Below are 7,131 nucleotides of genomic sequence, written 5' to 3'. Positions count from 1 at the left end.
ACCTGCAGCATGCACAGACATCCCTGTGAGTCCATTTGTATGGAGCATCTCAGAGCACCAGAGCCCAAACCAACTAAGCAACTGCTAATTAGCAGTGTTTGGCAGGCTCACCAGAGTGGCCAAAGGGGGAAAAAAGAAAAAAAAAGAAAAAAAGAAAGAAAGGTATGAGGACCAATCTGTCATTGTTAATGAAAATGGCATTGATTTCCTGAATGGGAAAAAAAGGGAAAAGCACTGAGACAAGTCTCTATGGGAACTGTGCTGGGTCTGGTTTGGAAATAAACAAGTGGCTGTTACACTGCCAAAGCTTTATCTTTCTCCAGCACTGAATATAAACACCACCTTTGTAATGAATGGTCAGCCTAGAGATAAAAGGGAGACACTGGGAAGAAAATTAAATTTAAAAAGATATTACGAAATCCTAGTCCAATAGAAATGGTAATAGGTTTTAAGAAAATTAGTTTATGGAGAATGTTAGAGAAACTAAACACAGGAGCGAATAAACAATAATGCATATAATAAAAAGTAATTATGTTTCTCTGATTAATGAGTGTCAGCATTCAGAAGAGAGGCTTCCAAACAGCTGTGTCCTTGTGTGAGTCCTCTGTGAACTGCCTTTAAAGAATCTGCAAAGGTAAATACTTTTAATTTTTGTAAGCCTATTATCAGATGGAGTTAAATGTGATATACAGGAAACTGTAATTTCACCAGAATAATTTTGGGCTCCAGAAAGCTGGAGGCGAAAACCACTTCTGTAGAACATATGGAACCTGAAAGGAAAATGGAGTAAAACAGCAGACTTCAACAAGGAAATCAGGAAAAAGGGCTGCACAAAAATGGTTGGCAGGATGCTTTGTGTATAATGAGCAGGGGTTAGAGACTCAAAAATGAATTTTACAAGAAAACTACAAAAAAATTAAGTGTAAGAACATTTAGAAATTACAGTCAGCAATAACTAATAAGCAGCCAACTGATACTTGCACATAGAAAACTTACAGACTGCAGCAAAGAATGTGAATTATAACTGTTATGCTGAATAAATAATTTCAGCCTGAAATGGTGTTGCTTTCAGCGAGTGCTGCACATGGGTCTTGGTTCAGCTCCACAACTGTAAGCTGAGTCTTTTAATTGACAGCATTGCCCTCAGGCTTGAGATCCAGGACACTGCTCTTCCACTCTATGCAGAGACTCAGAACACAAATAAAAAATGGCTGAAAGGAGCACAGAAAGGATTATTATGCCTATTTAAACCACCATGCACTTTGCTGTGACACAAGGAAGACCTGCCCGCTAAGAATCTTTTGTCCAAACAACTTGTCAGCAATTTAGCCTAGATAAATCAGCATCACAGTGTTCCTTGCTGAACAGATGTAAACCTGGGAGGAGAAGGGAGAACACAGTTTATCTCAGATATACAGCAGAAATACTCCAAAAACAGCAAGAGTGCTCCTCGGGGCCTGCCTGCTGGCCACAGTCCCTGGCTCTCCCTGCTTTGCAATGGCCACTCCCTCCCTCTTCATCTGCTCTCAGTCCCCATCAGCCCACCCCAGCCTGGGGGCTCTGCCCCACTGCCATCCCCCAGAGCAGCGATCTGAGCACCTGGGGGCTGCCAAATTGCCCCCCTGCTCCCCAGCACCCTGGGTGCAGCTGTCACACTGGGGCCAAGCTCTCAGCAAGGACCCTCCTGAGGCAGGTGCAGCACCTGTGGGGATGACCAAGGGAGTTTTCTGTCTGGAACATCTGGTCCTTCCACAGAGCAGAGGCTTTTTGCACCAGCAGAGATGCCCAAAGCCTCTCATGGCTGCTTACACCCCCAGCCAGCTGCTGTCCTCAGTGCCAAAAGGCACAGAACAATGCCCTCTTTTCTTGGCACTTCTGTTCTGGCACTTTTCAAACCCTCTGGTTTGTTGTGTTTTTCCCAGACTCTCACAAATCAATTTCTCAGTCATCTTTAGTGTGTTTCTGGGAAGTGAAATGAGGTTATACATTATTCCTCCAGTCTCCTTTTTCCTTTTATTATGTCAAGTCACCACCAACAGCTTTGGAGTGGATGTGCAGAGCTGCTCAGCTTCCTCCTATCACCAGAGCATGGGCAAAAACAGCTGCCAAAACCAGAATAATAGGTAGATCCCACATTTGAAATGTGATCTGACTGTAAAATAAGAACCAGACTGCAGGTGATGATCCCATTTTGACTAGATTTTCTCCTCGGAAGTCATTAGTGTGGTAGAACAAATTTCTGTATGACAATGTGCCTTGTCTTGAAATTGACAGCCTAGAATCTGCTGTGCACCTATTAAATATAGCTTCAAAAGGCACTTAGTTCTGCTAAAGCTAGCATTTGCCTTACATTCCTTATCGTGCACCAATGACTAAAAACATTTACAGACAGTGATCACTGAGAAAGAAACTGAAATTTTTATGTGGAATCTTATTTTAATGCTGTGTTGATAATGTGAAGAAAATTTGATTCAGATACTATAAAAAGCATATGATTTAGTGATGTTTTTCAAGTGCTCTAAGCTAATATTTCATCACTCAGCTTCTAAAAACACATTACAGTGAATGCAGAACGCACAAAGAAAATTACATTACATTTCTATTAAGTGAGTGTGGCATTTGGGAAAGTTGCCAGATTTATGACACTATCCTATAAACTTGGATTTTGTTAGGTTTGTATCAAAGTATCTAATACAGAATGGGTGGTGTGTATTCAAAGCACTAAAACAATGGATTACAAGCAAGGCATCTGGATCAAAGCTACAATTATTTTCCTCAGCTAAGAGAGGAGTCAAAGTCTATTTAGGAGATTAAGATCTTGAACTGGAGACTGACTTCCGTGGGAATTTTCTCAATCATTTTTGGTACATCTTGGATTAACTGATTGTTCTATCACAAAGCAGGGTACTGCAAATTTAACTGGTTTAAAATCCTCTCTAGAACTTTTCTCAATAATTGCATTTATACTATAAATGCTTCTTCTTGTAATAATCACATTATTCAACCTGCAGACATGGATTGCAATAGCTGAAACAGGTACTACATAAAATTATTTAATGTGAATTCTGTATTGTGAAATCTAACCCTTAAAAAAATTGAATCCCATAAAACTTTCTAAGGGTATGTTCTTCATGGTTTGTTTTGCTGTAATATTTTGGGCTATTTTCATTTGTCTTATGCTTTCTGAGCCAGATCAAGACTGGCTGGTACTTTGTTCCAGATTTCCTTACAATCAAGAGCTTTGTACTTACAAAACAAAACAACACAACAACAACAACAACAACACAACCAAAAAAAGATAAAAAAATACAGATTATCGAATGAACTTATGAACTTTTGAGGTCCAGGAGAGATGGACTATAACTAAACCTGCAAGTTAGAAAAACATGAGCATGGAGCATTTCCAACCCTCACCTTAGAGTCCTCAGAACATGACTGAATTCTTAGAGGTCTCCTGGAGGAGAACATGGTAAGGTTTTTTGTGGGTGAAACGTTTTTCTTTCTCAAGAAAGTCTCATCAATGCAGATATGTAGGAAGGTTGTGTTGTACTTTAACAACAGCTATCTGAATGTATCTGGCTGGGAAACATTAATACAGTGTAAGATGAGAGTAAACCAATCCTATAGTGCCGGAGCCTTTCCTGATTTGGGAGAGGGATGAAGGTAATTGGGAGTTTCTTTGAGGTTGTCTTGCTAGGCTTTTTTTATTCCTTCTCAATGATCTTCTGAAGGCACAGCAGATGGAGCTTGGTGTGGGGAGTAGATGAAGTGGGGATACAGCCTCCTTTGGGTGCTGGGTGCTACCCTTGCCCACAGCAGTTCCTGGTACAAGCAGGGGGAAAGGCAAGAGGCATGCTGCTATTTGCCAACCTTTGTTTGCCCAACTGGGCAGCAGAGGATCAAGGGAGAATAGGAGAAACAGTCAAATTCTTGCCAGCAGTGCACAAAATTGAGAAGAGGAATAACAGATGGCAATTCCTTTGATGCAAGGAACCCATCTGCTACTGCTCCCCCTTATGAGCTGCTGGAGATACTGTGTGGAAAAGCTTCAGAAGCAGGCTGTGAGAGGCAAATGTGAGTGTGGGTTGCATGGGAAAAGATGGAAGAGAGAGTAGCTCTGCTTGTGGAAGGGGACATTACAAGAAGAGAGCTGTCCTTCTGCTCAGCTCTTGGTAAGTCCCAAAATAGGCTTGTGAAAAGCTGAAGCAACTCAGTTATATAGGACACCATGCAAAGCAGCTGCTCCCTGATGTCCCACATTGAAGACACGAGTGAGAGTAGCTTGGCTGCAAGGGAAGTCCACACGAAGCTCACGCAGTAGCTGTGGCAGCAGGCTGCACAGTCCTGCAGAGCAGCTCACCCCTGCTACTGACATCATCTCTGATCACCTCTCACTCTTGCCTGCTTTGATGAGCAGAGGTAATATATCTTGATATTACATAACATTGATGCCTGACAACTACCATTTATTATTCCTTTTAAAATTAATAAGTTCATGGATCTTTCTGCTTTTCAGGCTGTCTGAGAACACAGGCAGCTGCTATCATCACATTTGTCTGTGTGTGGGATATGAATGGAACAATGTCTGCAAATATGGGGACGTCAACTTCCCTTTAAGAAAGATGGTCATCTGGAGCATTCAGTACAATAGAAAAATAAATGTGGGCACCTGATTGCCTTCCTGCTTCTTCCTGACTGACAGCTGCTGTGCTGTCAGCTGCAGATCACCCAAGGCTGTCACTGACAGGCAACTGAAGAAATAGGAAACGCCTTCCATAAGAAGACTCACCACCATGGAGAAGGCAACACAAGTGCCCGGCTAAAAGGAGAAAATCAAATACTAACCCTCCCCTCCTCCTTACTTTTCTTTAAAAGCAATCCCTCTCCTTAATATTGTAAGAAAATGGCAGCACTACATTTTAAGGAATTTGACAATATACTGATAGATGCAGAGGGGAAACTTGATTTGCAAGCTTGTCACAGATTCTCACTGCAAGAGAGAGAGTCACGTCAGAGTAGAAACGTGTTTTGAAAGTGAATGAGCAGGATTAGGGAATTGTTTTGAACATTGGAATGGTCAGGGCAGTCAAGTCTCTTGAACAACTCTGTGGCCCATAGCTGGCATCCTTAGACATCAATCCACAGAAAGCTGGAACAGACATGCACACACATACACTTCAGGGTTATCCAAAGAAAAGGGCAAGCAGAATATTTTTTTCATTGTCTTTTACAAAAAGCAGTTGAGATGTGGTGTTAAGTAAATATAAAACAAGACTTAAACACCCACAGGCAAACATTTATTTATACACCTGTTTATAAATACTGATATTACAGGAGAATCATGACTTTGCCTTGATCAAGGGTTGAGTTACCGAGCATCATGGGCTGTGGTTGGTAGGATAATACAAATACAGTGAGCTGAGCCTTTTAATGGGCCATGGATCAAAAAGCCACTGAAGAACAATCTGGGAAGGTGGTATCATGGGGAGATTTGCTGGTGGCCTATGTTGACATCCAGCCAGAAGTCCCCGAGTAGTGCACATTCCATTGCTCTGAAAACATCCAACATCTCATGGAAGCAGATTTCTCCAGGTGGTACATGTTGGCACTGAGGTGCTGCCCATCACCCAACACAGAGACAGGGCAGGGCAATTTCATGTTCCTCCAGCACTGCCTGTGCCAGCTTGTGGCCACAGCTCTCTTCACAGAGAGCAGCAGGCACAACTTCCCAAGGATTTTTCCAGGGGAAGGCAGTGAGAACCTCAGAGAAGAAGAGAAAACAATTCTCATCTCTATTCACTGCTCCTGTTTTTGCACATGTGGAATGTGTTATGGAGATTGTTTACCCAAAGTGAGTTGGTTATTGGACACGGATGAAAGTTGTTTTGAGCGATTAGCCAATCACTCAAAGCTGTGTCTGGCTGTCTCAGACAGTTATGGGTTTTCTTTAGTGTATTATAGTATAGTATCTCTTTAGTATAGTTATAATATAGTATTAATGTGATATAGTGTAGTTTTAATAAAGCAATTGTTCAGCATTCTGAATCATGGAGGCAGAGCACGTTATTCCCTACGTTGGGGTCGCCCAGCATCGATACCAGCTCGCTGTGCATGGTGAAGAGCCTGGAAAATTCTCATGTGTGAGCCCTGTATATGCTGTTTTTCCCTGTGCAGCTTGTCCCTTGCTTGGGGAGCTAAGTAGGTTGAGCTTGACAGTATCATGTTGGTGTTTCTCTTCCACCTGTGGTAGATGGGAACTAGAAAAACAGGGTGAGAGAGGGGGGAAGAGAAAGAGGGATGGAAGGAGGTCTTTGTCAATATGACAATAAGAAAAAAAACCAAAATCAGTGTATAGGAAATGTGTGAGGCTTCAGTGTCTGGCTAAGAATTGTCAGTGGATCAGAGACAGAACCAAGGGTGAAGGGAATTGTCCTCAGAGATGGCAATCTGCCATCTGATCCTTGTCAGTAATGTCTGGGGATATGACCACACAGTGAAACAGGTCCTCCCTTCCTGTCCCAACATGCCAACAGTACCTTGCTGCTACCATACTCATGGGAAATGGGTGTCAGGAAAGGAGCTGCTAGGGATGACAAGCCGGCTGCCTGCTCCCCTGTGCAGCTCTCTCTTCAGTCTGGGTCTGTGTGTGCTCCAGATTCTCCTGTCTTGATAGAGGAGCTTGAACAAAAATATCAGAAGAAAACTTACGTGGGTGACTAAGCACTAAAAAATGAAGTAAAAGACTTATTATAGCCAGCCTGATAGATGAAATTATGTTGAAAAATTAGATTATATACAGGGAAGCTGTTGGCAGCCTAAGGGGAAAAGAAACCTCACTATTAAGCAAAGTTTCTTTTCAATTATTGCTATTAATAAGCTGTAGTTATAATGATTGGATACAATAAATGTAGGTAGAGGTTACATTAGCTGCTCTGAGACTCCTGATTTTCCTTCTAACCAGTGATCTGCTTAAAGAGAAAAGCAAAATGTATTACAGGTGCCCAAAATTTGCTGGTGGATTACTTCCCTGACCCTATTCAGTGCACAGCAATGCAGCTGCCAGGATGGCTCAGGGAGCTGGGAGGATGGGGATGCTGGGACACTGGGATCAGGCAGTGCCCGAGGCACAGC

The sequence above is a fragment of the Passer montanus genome, unplaced genomic scaffold (assembly GCF_014805655.1).
Source record: "Passer montanus isolate IOZ18808 unplaced genomic scaffold, ASM1480565v1 scaffold20, whole genome shotgun sequence".
NCBI lineage: Eukaryota > Metazoa > Chordata > Aves > Passeriformes > Passeridae > Passer > Passer montanus.
The sequence above is the reverse complement of the archived record's forward strand: the minus strand, read 5'-3'. Positions refer to the sequence as shown.